This window comes from Bubalus kerabau, chromosome 2 (assembly GCF_029407905.1).
Source record: "Bubalus kerabau isolate K-KA32 ecotype Philippines breed swamp buffalo chromosome 2, PCC_UOA_SB_1v2, whole genome shotgun sequence".
Lineage (NCBI taxonomy): Eukaryota > Metazoa > Chordata > Mammalia > Artiodactyla > Bovidae > Bubalus > Bubalus kerabau.
In genome coordinates, this window is record NC_073625.1 from 116,220,334 (window position 1) to 116,239,762 (window position 19,429).

Consider the following 19,429-nt stretch of genomic DNA (forward strand, 5'->3'; position numbering starts at 1 on the left):
TGACACAGGAGGAAAAGTAAAAGGAAAGACCAGGAATGAACAAAACAAATCATAGCCAGTAATTATAATGAAAATAGCAATACAGAAAGGTGAGAAGAAAATTCACAGGTATTCCAGCAGGACCTTTGTAAGCATCTTCAATAAAGACCGCTGAAGATTTTTTACTTAGAAATTAATGAAATTAACATAATTCCTCTTCTCCCTAGCATTTATGAGGCTAAACATCCTCAGGTTACCAACTATTCTTCAACCACTGAGAACACCCACTTGAAAAACTCATCTCCCACAGTTAAATATAATAAGCATCTACGTTTCAATCAAATGTAAATATGCTACAAATGCCATGAAAAGCAACATGAATATCCTCAAATCCTTTATGTATTTAAAGAATGGAGAAACTACATACGTCTAAGTGCAGCAAAGATTAAACGTTCACACATTCCCTTTCTGGCTCTTTAATACTTAGTATAAAATCAACTCGGCCATATTTTCCACCAAACAGACAAATACCCAGTTTCCTTAGTCTATTCTTGGATAGGTCACCAGACTGGGAATAAGAGACCCAGAGTCTATTCCCAGCTGCAAACACACTGGTAATCTCAAGCAAATTATTCACTCAGGTTAAGGTTCTACACCCATATCACGCTGACAACACTGAAAATCTGCCCAGAAACAAGCCCTGGGCAACCTAGGACTTCTTCCTGCACCCAAAGGACAACTGCAAACGTATTTTTAGATTTCTTAAATCTAAAAATCTGAACAGGATTTTATTTATAGCAACATTTAACATACTTGAAATTTCAAAACTGTGTGGTGCCTTTATCATTGCCCTTTGTAAAATTAGTAAGAAACGCTCTTTTTAAAATCACACCATGCCCAACTGTGTAAAACTCTATATGCAAACTACACCAATCATAATTTATGTAAAACAAAACAAAACAAAAAAGCTGTTTTTAACGCAAGCTCTTGGTAAGGGCTTTAACTTTTTCGTTTCCTAACTTTATCTAGTCTAAGACACAAGTAGTTCTTTCTTGGCACTGTAAAAAGTGCTTTACGAAGTCTGGAGAGACAAAGTGTGCCCTACAGCCTAATTCTGGAAAGGCCTTTAGGACTGTTCTTACCACTAAACATGCAGGTTTTAGTAGCGCAACCAATATAAGGATAGATACAAGCGTACAATTTTTGCTCTTGATACCAAGTAAAAAAAGTGTCTAGTAGACCCAAGTTACCCGTCTGACCTTTTCGCACACCGTAAAACTGTAAACACAGTACAGTCCAACATAAGATTTGTTAAAAAAACAAACAAACAAAAAAAAAAAACAGGGTTAGGACCGAAAGGAGGGTGTCAATTAACGTTCGTCGGCCCCCGCTGTCAGGCAGACACTTGTTAGCCGCCGAGAAGTCACTCACAAAGTTTGCCATCTCGCTGGGGGAAGGGGCCTGGACTGCGCCACGGGCCCCGACCCGGAAGACGGGTGTCTGCAAGGCCCCACCGCCCGCCGAGGCCCGGGCGCGCCAGCCACCCCAGCAGGAAAAGCCCCGGCTTCTCGGCCCCCCTCCGCCGCCTCTCTGCCCACGGGCGCACTCACGCACGCGCGCGCACTCTCTCACTCCCGTACACACAACAAAAGGAAGCCGTGCGAGCCGCGTGCGGAGGTTTGCTCGGGCGCTCAGGGAAGCCCCTCCTCCCGGCCCCCACCGCGCCGCCCCGGGCCTGCTCGCTCGCTGGAGCGCCCCCCGAGGGCCCGAGGGTGCGCGGATCCCTGAGGCCCGAGTCCCACCGGCCCGGCCCGCCTCCACTCCGCTCGGCCGCGCTCGCAGGCAGCTGCGGCGGCTCTGGGCCCACCCCGCGCGCGCAGCTCCGCCTGCCGCTGACCCGAGCTCCTGTGAAATCCCGCGCGGGCGAGCCTGGGCTCCCAACAGGAGGGCTAGGAGGGCTCCCGACTTCCCGGGTTTCTTAAGAAATAAAACTATTAAACTGAATTATCCTTGGTAAAAGTCCCCCTCCCCACCGAACCACTATCAAAAGTAGTATTCAACACAACATTCCTTACAATAAGTCTTTTCCAGTAACCTCTTCTTTAATCTTCCTCTTAACTCTTCCTTCCACACCTTAGTTTACTCCTTTTACTTTTCCCTTGCCTTCTTTCAACCTGTGAGCTGCATTTTCTCAGAAGAATTATCTTCCCTAAACGGTCTTTTCAATTTTACCCTTTTGAAATTTACTTTTCTAATAATAACAAACTTTCTCCTAAATCCCTTCCATTATATATCCCACTTACCTACACAAACTTCTCCACAAATACCTTCTTTAATTTTTATCAGCATCTACCAAATCAATTAATAAATAACTTTCTCAGGCACTGCATTTTTTGTTTGATCCTACGATCCCTCAAAGCTAACATCCCCCAACTTAACACACAAATTTGCCCCAAATGGCCCTCAAATTTTGTGAAACTGTGCCAGACAGGCTACCAAAGTCACTGAAAAAATCTACTTCCTAAACATACCCCTAATAACTATCTTTCCAACTACTCTCTACCAATTCATTTGAATCACTCATAACAAGACTACCATACTTATTTCCCCAAAGACTCTACTTATAGAACCTAATCAAATTAACACATTATCTCTATCATTATATGTCTCTACATATGCAGGTGTGTATGTACGTGTTGACAAATATACAGGGCACCCTGCAAAACAGCAACTGTGTATTTCATTCTAATCCCTTATATACTGGATCCTCTCAAATTTACAATGAAAACTCCTTCACATGAACCAAGATTTTCAGGCATCCAACCCCTATCTTGTGAAGTCATTTATCTATGTTAAATTAATTTATCACTTTAAAACATACTGTCACCATTTCTACTATAATGATTCCTCATATCTTAAGATATCCATCATTGGTCTAACCCACACAATCCACTCAAAGACTCAGAGCATACCCCCACTCGCCAAGCCTGTATAAGGCAGGTCCTAGAAACAATTCTTGGAGAAGGAAATGGCAACCCCCTCCAGTACTCTTGCCTGGAGAATCCCATGGTCGGAGGAGCCTGGTGGGCTACAGTCCACAGGGTCGCAAAGAGTCGGACACGACTGAGCGACTTCACTCACTCACTCACTCACAGAAACAATTCTAGACTATTGGCAGATTACAGTAAAGCTGTGAATCAAACAAGTGACATCCTTGGGCCATCTTAGGCCTTCCAAGCTCTGGGTGGTCTCCATAGGTTCTTCATTATTAAATTTGGTGACTTACTAAATGTAGATATAAGAGAAAAAGGCTGAATAACCAAGAGCTAGATTCTGAAACTAATTCTGAAGCAAAGCTGCCCTAGGATGGAAAACCAAAACTATATTTCGTGCTTTGTCATATTTTTCTCAGTGCCACTAAATAAGTTCTCTCTTGTCTGGCTGAGTCGCATTGCTGTGCGCCTGAAACCATCACAACTTTGTTAATCAGCTATACTCCAATATAAAATAAAAAGTTAAATAAATAAACACGCTCTCTTTCCATGAAACATAAAGGAACATCAAAAACCCTGATCTGAACAGGGAGAGTCAGGAAGTATTCTTTGCTCAGAGACTGAAAGATGAAAGAGTTCATTAACCATGTGAAGAATATAATGCAAATAGTAAGGATTTGAAGTATACAGCATTTTTCCCTTAATGGTTTAAAATGCCAATTACTGGGACCAGAGCACGGTACTAATGGAGAATCTCTAAAAGCACAGTTAGGTAAGCACTTGAGAGTCAAGTCTTTGATAGTACAAGGGAAATGTTAACAGAAGACAAAGTCTGACAAAAATCAATTCTATTGTATAAAAGGACAAGCAAAAGTTTAAGAGCAAAGATGCAAGCCAAAACATTGAAGGCCTGGTCTAGGTCTTGTTCAGTCACTAAGTTGTGTCCAACCCTTTGCAACCCCATGGGCTACAGCACAGAAGATGATGAAGGTTTCATGCCCTGAGGTGATAATGCTGAAGATCTACAACAAAACAAAAAAGGAAGCAATGGTTCAGTTTTAGCTATATTTTGGCTTTAGAACTGGCAACACTGCTCCTCTAGAAATGTTCAACAAATGATAAATAATCAGAAATAAAATAGGCCATATTTAGAACCATACATTTATATGCTCTCTCTTGTCTGGCTGAGTTGCGTTGCTGCGCACCTGAGACTATCACAACTTTGTTAATCAGCTCTACTCTAAATAAAAAGTTAAGTAAAAGTATTTTTCAGGTAATAAATGAAATGAGAAGACAGAGCAGACCAACTTCCTAAACACACTAAGAAATATATCAGATAAAAGTCACAGACAAAAAGAAACTACAGAAGCCACTTTAGATCCCTTAAGACACTTCCTTTTACCATCCACCCCATGTTTTCCATTTTATACCTGAACCTCTTTACATATACAAATTATCACCACACAATTTTTGCAGAATTGTGGTTTTTGAGGCACTCAAGGAGAGATAAAAAATCTCAATGTCTCTATCATTCATCATTTTTTAAAAAACAATTATACATGACATAGTATCTATCACCTTTATAATAACATCATGGATAGCAAGGACTGTCCTTGCATGCACAGAAAAGGAATAGGGTTCTGGCTTTGTTTCTTAGGTGGCATTATGTTTCCTCCATATTTTCTCTATTACAAGCTACTCACTGTCCTCTTCATCTTACTTATTCCTATTCAGGTCAACTCCAATCTCTTTTTTTATTATTCTTATTTTTTTTTTATTTGAAGGATAATTGCTTTACAAGATTTTGTTGTTTTCTGTCAAACCTCAACATGAATCAGCCATAGGTATGTACACATATATTCCCTCCCTTTTGAACCTACCTCCCATGTCCCTCCCCATCCCTCCCCACTAGACTGATATAGAGTCAACTTCAATCTCTGCATTCATTTCTATCCATTTACTAGCTTCTATCAGCTTGTCCATGTTCTACTGTCAACAAATTACCATGTCTTTTGACTTTCATATTAGTAACCTCCACCTCAGCTTTTTTCCCCCTTTGTCTCCTTTCTAATCCACAAATATCTCTCAGTTGAATTTATCTCAGTATACTATACATGAATGGTTACAATTTTGCAAGTATAATTTATTTATAAAAAACTTAAAGAGTGAATGAAACAAATCCATCTTTTTATCTCCATCCTCATGCTACAACAATTCAGATCACTACTATCTCTTATCTGGATAGCCCCTCATCTTATCTCAAGTTTGGCTTTTCTTGGACAACCTGCTTCACAGAACTTAGCTATCCATTCTTCCACTCCTTCAGCTTGATAAAAGCACCAATTGCTTTTTGTTCCCCAAGGCCACTCCCATTGTTTTATCACTGAAAAATCTCCTTGCAGTTCACATTACTCACTTAAACCATTCTATCTGCAACATCTACCAAGCTCCAGAATCCCTCCCACCTTGCTCCCCACAAAGACGTCAGTCCTACTTTGTCCCACATTCAGCCACTATTCTCAGTGACCAAGGTGCTGAAGACCTTTCTGCACATTACACAGACCTTCCTCAACTCCCAAGACCTGCATGTGCACTTCAGCCACTTACGTATATACTGAGAACAGGACATCAATTGGAAGTGCAGCGCCACTAGGACTATAACGTTAGAGACCTTTTTTTTTTTTAACCACAACTGCTTTATTTTCTAGGTCTACACCTGCTCTTCACCTCCTTCTGGCTTCACTTATCTCCCTACACAATTTAAATCTGTCCATCAACCATTTTAATATTGCCCTCTCCAGAATACCATGACTTCCCATTACATTCACCATGCATTTCCCCAAGGAAAGACAATCTTCACCATCTGTTTTATCCACACCCACACACTGGGTGTTAAGCATCACCAGAAAGCTACGAAATCTTCTACAACTGACTTATTCTAAATACAACTCTCCATCTCATTGACTAATCCAAATCATTTTCATATTTAAATCCTTAATTTCATCAAATAATCTCTTCCATAATATTCTCTCAGATCACAATTTCTCCACCTGTAATCAAATCCTCTTTATAGCTTCTAAAATGCTGTATCTTTTCATCCATCTGTTACTTCTTGCCTTCAGTTTTGGAAGAAGAGTTGTTCCTCCTTAAAATAAACTTAAGACAATTCCTATAGCTGATGCTTCCATATTCTCCCAACTCACTCAGTCCTTTAACCCTATGGACCCTGGTCTCCAAACTACTCTCTTGAAGACCAAAAAAATTCCATGTACCAAATCCTATGGCTCAGCACCCAAGTTCTTAATCTTTTTGGCAATGACACTTGAACTACCTCCTTTTCTGGGGCTTCCTAGGTGGCGCTAGTGGTAAAGAATCAGCTTGCCAATGCAGGAGACATGAAGAGGCGTGGGTTTGATGCCTGTGTCTGGAAAATCCCCTGGAGAAGGGAATGGCTACCCACTCCAGTATTCTTGCCTGGAGAATCCCATGGACAGAGGAGCCTGGCAGACAACAGTCCATAGGGTAAATAAAGGTCAGACACAACTAAAGCCACTGAGCATACAGGCAATGCACACACAACACAGAATTCTACTCCGGTCTCTCTGGTTGCTTCTTCTGTCTCCAATGACTACTAGTCCTCTTTTTAGCCCAAAGAATGGGTCTTTTCCCAAGTTCTGTCCAGGAGCTCTCTCCAGTTCTCTGCCTCTCAGGGTTTCATCCCTTACTGCTGTTTCTACATTTTCTCTCCTCTTATGGATACCTGGAGAAGGCAAATGGCACCCCACTCCAGTACTCTTGCCTGGAAAATCCCATGGATGGAGGAGCCTGGTAGGCTGCAGTCCATGGGGTCACGAAGAGTCGGACACGACTGAGCGACTTCACTTTCACTTTTCACTTTCATGCATTGGACAAGGAAATGGCAACCCACTCCAGTGTTCTTGCCTGGAGAATCCCAGGGACAGGGGAGCCTGGTGGGCTGATGTCTATGGGGTCGCACAGAGTCAGACACGACTGAAGTGACTTAGCAGCAGCAGCAGACAATACCCCTTGGATACTTTCACTGGTGCCTCACACACTGGTCAATGTGTCTTAAAACCAAAGTAGCCCTTCTTCCCCATCAACATGGTTCTGCTAAGGGATATAATAATTTCTTTTAATGACACCACCATTCTTACAGTCACCCAAATTAAAAACCCTGGAGTTCCCCTTTTGTTTTTCTCCACTGTTTCCCAAAAGCCCTTTTGCCATCAAATCCTTCAATCTTTCTTTCAATTATTTCTTACATGGCTCCCTTTCCCTTTATTCCCATTACCACCATCCCAACTTTGATTCTCAGTACTTCACACTTCTGTCATAGCCTTCTTTGTCTTCTAGTTACTAGGTTCTCTTCATTGCAAAAAAAAAAAAAAAAAAAACAGAGAAACAAACAAAACAGGTCACCAGATAAACACTCTTAAACCCACTCAAAAATCAATGGTTCTCCACTACATACCGAGTCAAGTTAAAACTCTATTTCCAAAAAATAGAAACTACTCAATTTTCCAATAATCATGGAATGGATAAACACTCTGGTATATTCACATAATGAACCCCAAAGAGCAATGAAAAAGAATGAATCTCACAGTCATATGGTGAGCACAGGAAACCAGATACAGAAGTATGATTCCCCTAATATGAAAACGTAACAAAACTACTCTGCGTGACAGAAGTTAGTATAGTAATTACTTTTGGTTGAAGGCGGCATAAACTTAGAGGAGACACATGAGGAAACCTTCTGGGATGTTGAGAATGTTTATATTGAACTGGGTGATGATTACATAAATGTAAACCTAGGAGAAAAAATTAAACTGTACTCAAGATTTGAGCATTCTATATAAGTCATTTCCCAACAAATTTTTAAGAACCACTTCAGCCTGGATATTTAAGTATCTATTTAACTTTATTTTCCTCCATTCATCAACATGAACCCTAAATTCCAGTTCATGTAGACCACCAATTACTTAATATATCCAGAATTTTTCTACCAGTCATATCACTTCTTTCTGGAGTGCCAACCCTCACCATCATGCCTACTATAATCTTATTTATCCTTCAAGCTCTAAGCTATGTACCAATTCTTCACAAAGTTGAATCTGCCATAGTACTTCTGTCAGACAGATGTGTACACATTTTTGTTTCAGGACAAACTCTTGAAGAATATGAAAATGTTTACATCATATATAAATGTGTATCCTTCACACGGCCTACCATAGAACCTTGCACACAGTAAGTATATAAAATTATTTCCTGACTGAATAAATCCTGGCAGATCATCAAAAGCACCCTCCAATCTAACCCCTCCTTCTCAAACCCATCTATCACTGTCTTCACTCACAGTTCATTCCTCGGCTTACCTATTTAATCATCAACAAACAACTGAGAACCTACTCATGCAGGAAATTGTATCTATTCTAATGTACCCCACCAAACTATCTAAAGATGTAATCCAATTGCAGTTGCTGCCTTTTACATCTTTCCCCAACTCTCATTTCCTAGTCATCTTCCCCTCTTCTCTCGATCCAATCAAATCTCACACCTTTATTTATAATCCTCCTGTTATCAAATGAATTCAAGCCCATCTTAGTTTCTCCTGTAGCCTCCAAACTGGGCTTTCCTCACCTCCAGTCATACTCTGCCACCACACTATCCCCAATCTATCTTGTATGGTATAGCTATCATCAGACTAAGGTATCTAATACATAGTCCTTGGTTCAATTCTCTACTCAAAAAAGTTCAATAGCTGTACCGTAATGATATATGTTAGCATGCTTTAAATCCTAGATTAACATACTTTAATCCTCAAACCCTCACAATAACCCTTGCCAGAGGTGTAATGATTATCAATTTCCTGATGAGAAAACTGGGTCTCAGAAAGGAAGTAATTCTCTCCACAACCATCGTGGAGGTAAACAGAAAGGCCAAGACTAAAACCTAGCTTGCTTGCTTACCAAGCACAACACTATGTCATATCAAATACAAACTACTTAGCTTAGCTTTCAAGGCCATCCATTTTCAACTCAACCCCAACTGAGCTTTCCTATCTTATACCATACTCATGAACTCTTCATTACAAATTACAGGTTATGATCAATTAATTCATCATGAAATCAGTTTAGTGACAGCAATCCTTTTTTTCTTTTTAGTCAAAGAGAACAACAGAAAGCATAAGGTGCCTCCACCGTGGTAAGGACAGTTACTGTTATTGAAACTTTGTGTTCTAAACATACACACATTCATACATGCATATATTAGGTGAAGATGTGAAACATTTTCCTTACTGTGGACCATAGTAAAAAAAAAAAAAAAACCTAAAACCAACACACACTCTTCTCCACATCTCCTTGACTTCTCACCACCACATTTTTGCTCCTGTTAATTCCTCAGGTTGGAATGTTCTTTCGACTAATTTCTGCCAGTTGGAATCCCCATCCCTTCAAAGACTAGCTAAAATGTCACTTCCATGCTACTAAATGCCATCCCAGGCTTTCCCTTAATGAAATGTTTTTTCCACCTTTTAACTTTAGTAACATTTGGTAGTTTTCTCCTAATATATTTGTGATCATACTGTGTAGTCTTCTGTGCTCAAGTCTAGCCCCTCTATTAGAATTAAATCCCAAAGGATTTATCCCTGAGTGCATCTAACAATGCTTTTGCACATAACAAATGTGCATTATCTGTTGACTAAAGAATACTCACCCCTTTACTTTCTGAAACTTGTTATAAATCAACTTCATAATTTCCACTACATTTCAAACTTTTAAAACTCTTATCCTTCAAAGTCTTATCATCTTCCTCTCAAAATCAGCCATTTCAAATAATCCTCTACTTTCAATCTTCTTTTGCTTCCCTTTAACAATAACCTGTCACATATCAATAACTTTTTTCTTTCAGAATCATATTTTCCATCAAATAACACCGTTTCTTCTCCATCTGCTTATATTCCACTTTATTCCTAGTTCTCCAACATCCATAATGATAAGTCTTAACATTCTTTCCTTTTCTCCTCAACTAGACTTCAATTATTTCAATTCATTTATGGTGAACATATTTCCGTCAGCCTCATTAAATCCTTGTAGAAAAAGCCAGGCTATGAATAAATTAAAACAAACAAAATGTATAGACAGTTCAGATAAATTATCTCAGACACTCTCATTCATTCATTTATTCAACAAACATGTGTCTACTGGATATATGCCCTCAATTTTCTTGTCTATTCTATTCTGTAATTCAGAAAGCAGCTCTGAGAAAAGCATTCAGGAAAATGCCAGGATAACAGAGCCAAGTTGACTCATTCTCTTCACTCACAGAGACCAAGTCATTTGTGGGGTATACAGGCTCAAAAAAGAAGAAAAACTAACAGTTTTACTAGATATACCTGAGAACTGACACCATCCCCCCACAAGCTGTTCCAAAGGGAGCTCAAAATCTACCCAGCAAAGGTGAATCTGAAAAGGAACAAACCATTAAGAGTAGCGAAAATGAAACAGGCAGAAAGCATTCAGACAAAAATAGATTCAGACTCTAGGTTCATTCTAGGGCTGCAAGAGAAATTTGGAGCAGTTTAGTTCCTCTCCTGAGATCTCTAAGGAATCTTTTCAAATATCTAGCTAAAGTTTGGGACGTGTAAATCCTCTCCCCAAACCTAAGCCAATATTCATTTCTCCATTCTCTGAACTCCTAAAGCAATTATTGTCTATAAAACTCATTTGGGAACTTAATCATAAACCATCTTGTAATGAACTGTTAACAAACAGAGCCAGAATTTATTTACATATTAAAGTCAGTGTGGTCTTCTTTAAAATAGATACCTTGGCAGGCTACCACTTACTTATTTTTTATTCACTCCGTCTATCCAACCATCTGATGCACTTAACCAACATTCATCTAGTACCTACTGCCACTGTTCAAAATATTTCCAAATTCCTCTTTGGAAGTATATTCCAAAGTTAATAAGTCAACCAAGAAAATCATCCCCATTTCTGTGTTACCTAAACCTAAACCAAAATTATTTTTTATTCACTCTGATACTAACAGAGCCTCGGTATTTCTAAAAATCAAATCTTTCAAACTAAGAAGATTTGTCCCAATAAGACCATTCAGAATAACATTATGCCGGTATTATTTGTAACTGCTATCCTAGAGTTTATGAACTCTTACAGGATAGGGACCATATTTTAATCATCTTTATAGACTCCCTCCCCTCAACAGCACACTACAAGTACTCAATAAATAAGTAAATTGAATAGAATGTGCTAGACATTAAATCAGAAAAGGTGTTCCAAAAACCTTTTGAACACTACCACTCAAAGTGACTACCAAAATACAAAAATTCCCCTTTGTAGGTATACTTTTGATATTTGTTTTAAAAAATCAGTTTTCTGAAAGAACAGAGGGTTGTGGGGACAGAATGGAGGATTGCTGGAGAGAGATGGGAGGAATGTGGGAGAAAAACAATTGTGTGAGGGACAGAAACGTTGGCTTCCCCTGTGGCTCAGTGATAAAGAATTTGCCTGCCAATGCAGGAGCCACTGGAGATGCAGGTTTGGTCCCTGGGTCTGGAAGATCCCCTGGAATAGGAAATGGCAACCCACTCCAGTATTCCTGCTGGGAAATCCCATCGACAGAAAAGCCTGGCAGGCTACAGTCCATGGGGTCTCCAAGAATCCGACACAGCTATACGACTGACCACACAAGCATAAGCACTGTGGAAGAGAACAGGAAATCTGGAGAAAGAAAGGGTAATTTGTGAAAGGAGGAGTAACTGTGAGAGTGACAAGAAAGACACGGAATTTGGGGATACATGTGGAATTGTAAGAGAGATGGCGATTCTGGGAGGAAAAAGAATAGTGGATTTTAGAAAAAGAGTTTTAGAAAAGAATAGGGAATTGTGGGGAAAAAAAGAAAAAGTCAGTTTTCTGAAATCTTACACTGTTATGGGATTACTTCACAACTGTATTTCTCCCTCTAAAAGAATAAAAATACCATAAATTCCTTGAGGGTAGAAACTTCATCTAACACTTTTTTATTAAATCCTCAAAATGAATTAGATAGATTCTTAAAACAGCTAAAGATCTCTAAGTAGTCATTTAGGCCTGAGGTAAGAAAATCAAAATTAAACCAGCCTCCAGTTTCAAACCAGATTTACTCAGATTAAACTAACCTCAAATTAGAAGAGAACCTTTGGTCCCACCCATTAGATGTTTCTGCAGGACTATTACAGTTCCAGTCTAATCCATTCTGTTGTCTTCCCTTAAATCTAAAGGCCTTCCCCAGTCAGATAGCCCTTTGTTCTTCACTACCTCCAATACACACTCTCTCTCTCTCACACACACACACACACACACACAATTCTGTCTGTAATACTCACAGTGCTCAGCAATTTCACAGTCCCACTACTAACAGTAAGGTGAATCCTACTTTCTATCAGTCATTCAACAAGTATTTATTAAGCACTTAAGAATCAAGCTGTTGTGAATTTTCCCAGAAATTAAAGAAAGTGTCAGCTCTAGAGCAGGTTACAATCTAGCTACTATTTGCAAAACAAACAGAAAAAATTACCATAAACAAATATAAGATTTAGCACTATAGAATCAACATGTGAATGTTGTTTTTATTCAACAGGTAAGGAGGAGTCTCAAGAGCTAGGGTTACTTAAAACAAGACTCTTAAAAATGGGAGCAAGACCTTTCTATACTCCCAATATCTGTCACCCTGACTCGGGAATGTTGAACCTCATACCAAATTTCAAAAACCAACATTTCAAGAATCTACAATATATGAGCAGCATGCTCTTTCCCACCATATTTCCAACATATCAGTGACTTAAATATGCTAATTTCCTTAATGACTGTCACAAATCTGTCTCACCAACGTACTTTAAATCTCCTTCAGAGCCAACTATATCCAAATGTCTTGAGACTTCTTTACCTTTTCTTCAGTCTCCCACAAAATTATCACCATCTCCACCATAACCTGTCCCTCATCCTCCTCTCCCTCTTACCAATTTCCCCATCCCCCAGGCCAGAAAGAAACACATAATCACACTGACCCATTCTTTCCTAAAAAACATAAGAACACCACCAAAGCCTGGAAAGAATAATCAAAGATCGTTTTAATCCATTCCCAGATTCCCCACACTAAAACTGTCCAGAAGCCTGTCAAAGAATTCTGCACTGTTGACCTGGTAACTACTTTTAAGAAGAACAACTATCACTGCCAAGCAACTCCCCCTCATCTCTAAGCAGCAACACTTAGGCTGCAAAGATGCTGTTTCCTACAACCTAGTCTTTCCTAAAGGTCCACCAATCTAACTTCCCTTACTCATCTCACCCAGTTTTTCCAGTCTAATTTTAAATGTTTTTTTCCTTTAAGAATATTAAATATATGACATCAAATTAAAAAGCTATAATAATAATTATCAAAGTTTGAAAAGGAGGAGGAAAAAGAGGATAATGGCAATGACAAATCCTTTCCACTCATAGTAAGAATAAGAAGTCTCATGACTCCTTTTTAATGTCACTTTGATCAGTCAAGAAATAAGAATACATACGTATTACCTGGAGACCTAGAGAAAAGCATGGTTAAGAACTACAAAAAATGCTTAGAAGCAGTCTCTGGAAAGTGGGGCTGTAATGGACAGGTGAGACAGGAGTTACTGCTTTTCATTATAAGCTCCCTCAGGACAATTTTTAAAATTACGTACATGTATTACTTTATATAATTTAATGGAGAGAAAACAATGATATACTTTATTTAAATCCATTAAACTTATAAAAACTAAAAGAACTGATAATATATAGTGCCAGTAAGGGGAAAGGAAACAGATCTTCTCATACTATGATGACAATAAAAATGGGTACAACCTACTATGTAATATATTGAAACTCTTAAAAAGAACGAATAACTCTATAAACGTACTGACATAGAAAGTTTTTCAAATCTTTTAAAAATAATCCTGAATTATTTCTATAAAAAATTTTTTATAAAAGCCCCTCTCTACTCAAATGTTAAACTGTATCCTCCTTTAGAGTTATTTCCTAAAAGAACGAATGACTGAATTTTCCCATCACTCCCCTAAATTTCTATCTTCCCCTTTAATTCCTCTACCCTCTATATCCATAAAAGGATTTTTCATACTACTCTCTCCTCAGTTTAATTAATATTACAATGCAATGTGTATATAGTCTTTAATAATATAAAACGTGAATAATTTTCAGATAAATCTTAAGGGTATGGTTTTAGCCCAGGGTTCCCTCTTGGAAATAAATCCAGTCTGGTGTGAGCTCAGCAAACCCAATAGCCTGGGTACATTTCCTGATAGGGAAATGCTAATATTCCCTCCAACCTGGCTCTAGAATCACCCAGTCTCTTCAGGTTCCCCTAGACTTCAAAACAGCCAGTTCTGACCTCCTTGCAACTTCTTAAGACCAAAACAGATATCCTCATCCTCCCTTCTGCAGCTGCACACTTTGTAGGCTGATGCATTTTCTTCAATACCACCATGCCTTAGTGAAGGTATATATTCAGGAACCATGAGTGGAGAAGATCTCCAACCAGCAGAGAGGAACCAATAACCAGGGTTATGGAACCAGTCCTGTCAATCAGACTAATCTGAGCTACAAATGGGGCCTCCAAAGAAGGGCCACCATGCATGGACTCTCCCCACCATTAATTATAACCCTGTGTACTGCAACCCAAGCTGAATAACACGGCAACAGTTCTCTTGGACCAGATAAGCTGGGCAGTGAAGAAGAAAACCGCCAAGTCAAGTAATTTCCATTCCAGCATCTGCCAGTAGTGTTCAGTTCACCCAGCCACTGGTAAGTGATAATATTTCAAAATTGCTAAAATCTAAACCCTGTGGCCTAGCGAATGCCTGTAGGCCGGGCGTCTTCTTAAGGTCTGCTTCAGAGATTCTCAGACTCACTGGTGCAGTTCTAAAGCGTCTCAGACCAAACTACTACACTCTCATTCTCAGTGACCCCCAACCACTGTCAGTACCCACACTTACCAGATGTCATCTTACAGAAGAGCCCAAACAGGTTCGGAACTAGGCCATCCTGGCCCATCTGGAATAACTCTTTAGTCTTTGGACCAACATTGACTAATTCTGCTACATCTGTCTATTCTATCATGCATTCTCTTCATATTCTCTGGTATTAAACACTCCCTCTTGCTTCAAACCTACCCTTTCTATTCAGGGAAACTCCTCATATCCCGTCTTTCCTTTCCTTAGAAACGCTTGAGTTCTTTCCACAACGAAATACCTAATGTATCTACACAATGAACACCCCCCGGAATCCTCAAGACTCCTCCACAGCCGCCCCCTGCATTCCTCCACCTACCTGGCATCTTCCCCTCCGGCCTCTCTCCTAGTGCACGCTACCACTACGTTTCCTGCAAGGATTCCCTTTTCTCCAACCCCTGCCCTTCCCTTCTCCCAAAGAACACATTCAGGCAGCAACAGTGACTGAGGCCTGCGGTGCATAAAGCACTGCACCAGGCACGGCAGACAAGAGACCTGGTGTCTCCCTCGGCTTTTCACACCCACATCCAGCACCCTCGGGCCACCCCGTGCCACCATCCCACCTCCTTCCCTACCTCTGACACCCGCTCCAGGCCTCGGAGGCTGCCTTCTCGCTTCAACCACCCCCGTCATTATCCTTTCTCAACCCCCCAACCCACCATCCGCGCCCTGCTTCCTCCCGTCCCCCAACCTGCTCCTGCGTTTCCCTCGGCCTTGGCCGGTCCCGGGGCCACCCCCAGCCTCGCCACGGCTCGCTCCCCCCCGGGTCAGGCCGTTACCGCCGCGCGCTCCCCCCGCGCGCCGCCCCCTCCCCCTCCCTCGCCCTCCCCCGGGCCCGGGCCTGCCAGGCCGAGCGCTTTACCGCGGGCGGGCGCCGAGTCGCGCGGTCACCGACTGCAGGCGGCGGCAGCTTCAACCTTTCTAGGGGCCTTGAGAGGAGGGGAAGGGGGGAGGGGGGAGAACTTTTGCTGTGGCAGCTTCGGCAACAGCTCCCACCCCTGCGCCTTTCTCCTCTTCCTCCCCCTCCTCCTCCTCCTCTTCCTCCTTCTCTTCCTCCTCCCAGAGCAGTAGAGACGCAGACATGCCGCGTCTAGAGCGCCGCCGCGGTCGCCGCCACTGCCGGCGCGGTGCATTGTGGGAAGCCCCGCACATGGGAAACGCTCCGCGGCGCCCGCCCTCCTTGGGCCGGGGACCAGGCTGAGGAGACCCAGCGTGGCTTCGATTCCGGCGCCTGCGTGTCACTAGACCGGCGTGGTCCGGGAAGCTGGCCCTGAGCCGCAGGGTCCCTTCGGGCTGGACCCGGAAGGAAAGCAATTTGAAAAAGATCAGAACTGAGGAAATGTCTTTGAGATGGGGGTCCGGCTTCAGTATAAATCAGTGCCTAACTCCCTGAGACGTGGAGGACTCAGTGGTCAGGTGCATTTCAGGCCCAGGGCAAAGGAAGGGTCGGGTGGGGACCTAGGTGAAAGGTTTATCTATCAGAGTTTGGGGGCTTTTTCGTTTCTCCTGTCTTCCCCAGCCCTCTCCGCTGTGACCCCCAGTCACTACCATGCCAAATGCTACCTGTCCCACAGGCGGTAGCCCTGCGCCCTTGAATCTAGAAAACCCCTTTAGCATCTGCAAACATATGCAAGGTGTGAGCATAGGAAAGGATCAAGAGACCTAGCCCTGGACCCTGTTGGGCAAGATCTTACATGGTGTTTCCCTTTCACTTAACTTCGGGCCCAAAACGTCTCTGTACGGCAAAAACTTGGTAATGGTCTATGTAGAGCTAGAATTGCACAGTTAATGTCTCAAGACTTGGAGGACCTTTAAGTGACCTTAGCCAAACTGTGACCTCCTTAATGGTGCCTTTATTCAACTAACATTTATTGGGCGCTGTGAGGTGTCGGGCATAATGCAGTGGCTTACAATTACTCATCTTTGTGTCCACACCCTAGCACAAGGTCAGCCATGTAAAATAGATGCTCAGTGAATGTTGATTGTGAGATCAGAAAGGTATCATGGGATGAAACACCTTCATTAAGATTTCTTCATAATAGTCTGAAGATTTATTTAGCGTCTCTCTGCAATACTTAAACATAACCCCTGAGAGGAGAGGGAAAGGGAAATCATTAAAATATCTATATAATCATTTCTGGAGTTCTTCTTCCCTTCTCCACACCCACCTTCTCACCCCTTGCCAAATGAATCTTCATTCGAATAGTGCTTTTTGGCAAAACTCCAAACTCCTGCCTTATGCACTTGTGATGGCACCGAATTAGATTAGTGTCTGCAGGTTAATGTTCCCCCAGGCATTAACCTTAGTAAATCCTGATGCCTGTTTAGAAATAGCAGAAGCCCAGACGTTCAGCTTAATTTAGACACAGGTAACTAAGAAAAAGCAAGGGTAAACCACAGCTCCACAGTCAACTCTTCCTGTGCTTTCTTCATTAAAAAATATAAATTTTAATAAGATGACAGTGCATATTCTGAACGCTAATTGCAACAAAACATTGATACAAGCTAGAGCAAGGGACAGTTATCTGGAGGACAGCCTTCTGGCAACTTCTAGCATCTGCAATGGCATCAAATTCGGATGTTAAAAAAAAACACCTCTGGCAGCAAAGAGGCAGACTCTGAATATTAGGTAATAGGAAAACTAATAACTAAAAAGAATTAAAGGCCTGGAGATTACACCCAGTAGGCTAAGATTGATTGGCCTATCATCAGGAATAGACCTAGTTCTCTACTCAGTACCATAACTAAGAAATAATAGAGGAATAACTGTCTAACATGGGCAGAATAAAGAGCATAAAGGGGTAGTGACAGCAGAAGTGATGACACGGAGCAAGTTTAAGCCTTTGGTAGGTTAACCTTCTGGTAATATTTCTCAGAGCCCCAGTTTGCCTTCTTCATGCTCCTCTTGCTCACTTCCCCAGTACCAATCCTAGGCATTCAGCCGAAAACTTTCCTTTAAAAAAAAAATTAATAAGTAAAGACTCACAAGAAATTGCAAAAATAGTATAAGGAGTCCCATTTACCCTTCACTCATCTTCCCCCAATGGCAACAGAGTTTTAGAAATATATCAACACCAGGTAATTGACAATGGTACAATATTTTATAGTAGACTATAGAACTTATTTCTTACCATTTTTTAAAAAACATTTGTGTGTGTGTGTATTGCACAATTTTGGGCTTCCCAGGTGGCACTCCATTCACTTCAGTTGCTCAGTCATGTCTGACTCTTTGTGACCCCATGGACCACAGCACGCCAGGCCTCCCTATCCATCACCAACTCCCAGAGTCCACCCAAACTCATGTCCATTGAGTCGGTGATGCCATCCAACCATCTCATCCTCTGTCGTCCCCTTCTCCTCCTGCCCTCAATCTTTCCCAGCATCAGGGTCTTTCCCAATGAGTCAGCTCTTCGCATAAGGTGGCCAAAATATTGGTGTTTCAGCCTCAACATCAGTCCTTCCAATGAACACCCAGGACTAATCTCCTTTAGGATGGACTGGTTGTATCTCCTTGCTGTCCAAGGGACTCTCAAGATTCTTCTCCAATACCACAGTTCAAAAGCGTCAATTCTTCAGGGCTCAGCCTTCTCTGTAGTCCAACTCTCACATCCATACATGACCGCTGGAAAAACCATAGCCTTGACTAGATGGACCTTTGTTGGCAAAGTAATGTCTCTGCTTTTTAATATGCTGCCTTGGTTGGTCATAACTTTCCTTCCAAGGAGTAAGTGTCTTTTAATTTCATGGCTGCAATCACCATCTGCAGTGATTTTGGAGCCCAGAAAAATAAAGTCAGCCACTGTTTCCACTGTTTTGCCATCTATTTGCCATGAAGCAATGGGACTGGATGCCATGATGTTAGTTTTCTGGATGTTGAACTTAAAGCCAACTTTTTCACTCTCCTCTTCCACTTTTCTCAAGAGGCTCTTTAGTTCTTCTTCACTTCCTGCCATAAGGGTAGTGTCATCTGCATATATGAGTTTATTGGTATTTCTCCCAGCAATCTTGATTCCAGCTTGTACTTCTTCCAGCCCAGCGTTTCTCATGATGTACTCTGCATAGAAGTTAAATAAGCAGGGTGACAATATACAGCCTTGACGTACTCCTTTTCCTATTTGGAACCAGTCTGTTGTTCCATGTCCAGTTCTAACTGTTGCTTCCTGACCTGCATATAGGTTTCTCAAGAGGCAGATCAGGTGGTCTGGTATTCCCATCTCTTTCAGAATTTTCCACAGTTTATTGTGATCCACACAGTCAAAGGCTTTGGCATAGTCAATAAAGCAGAAATAGATGTTTTTCTGGAACTCTCTTGCTTTTTCGATGATCCAGTGGATGTTGGCAATTTGATCTCTGGTTCCTCTGCCTTTTCTAAAACCAGCTTGAACATCTGGAA

General features: G+C 41.4%; 1 protein-coding gene across 9 annotated transcripts in view; it reads right to left on the bottom strand.

The window, feature by feature from the left end:
- The window catches only part of ZNF148 (zinc finger protein 148), a 147,837-nt gene extending 131,694 nt beyond the window's left edge, over positions 1-16,143 (bottom strand). For 3 of the 9 annotated variants that reach the window (XM_055568476.1, XM_055568475.1, XM_055568481.1), the window contains exon 1: positions 15,899-16,139. The gene's annotated coding sequence lies outside the window, so the exon portion shown is untranslated. Of the gene's footprint in view, positions 1-1,410; positions 1,579-15,898 lie in introns of those variants that run through there. The other 6 variants (XM_055568478.1, XM_055568477.1, XM_055568483.1 and 3 more) reach the window with 5 other exon arrangements.
- Positions 16,144-19,429: the final 3,286 nt, after the last annotated feature.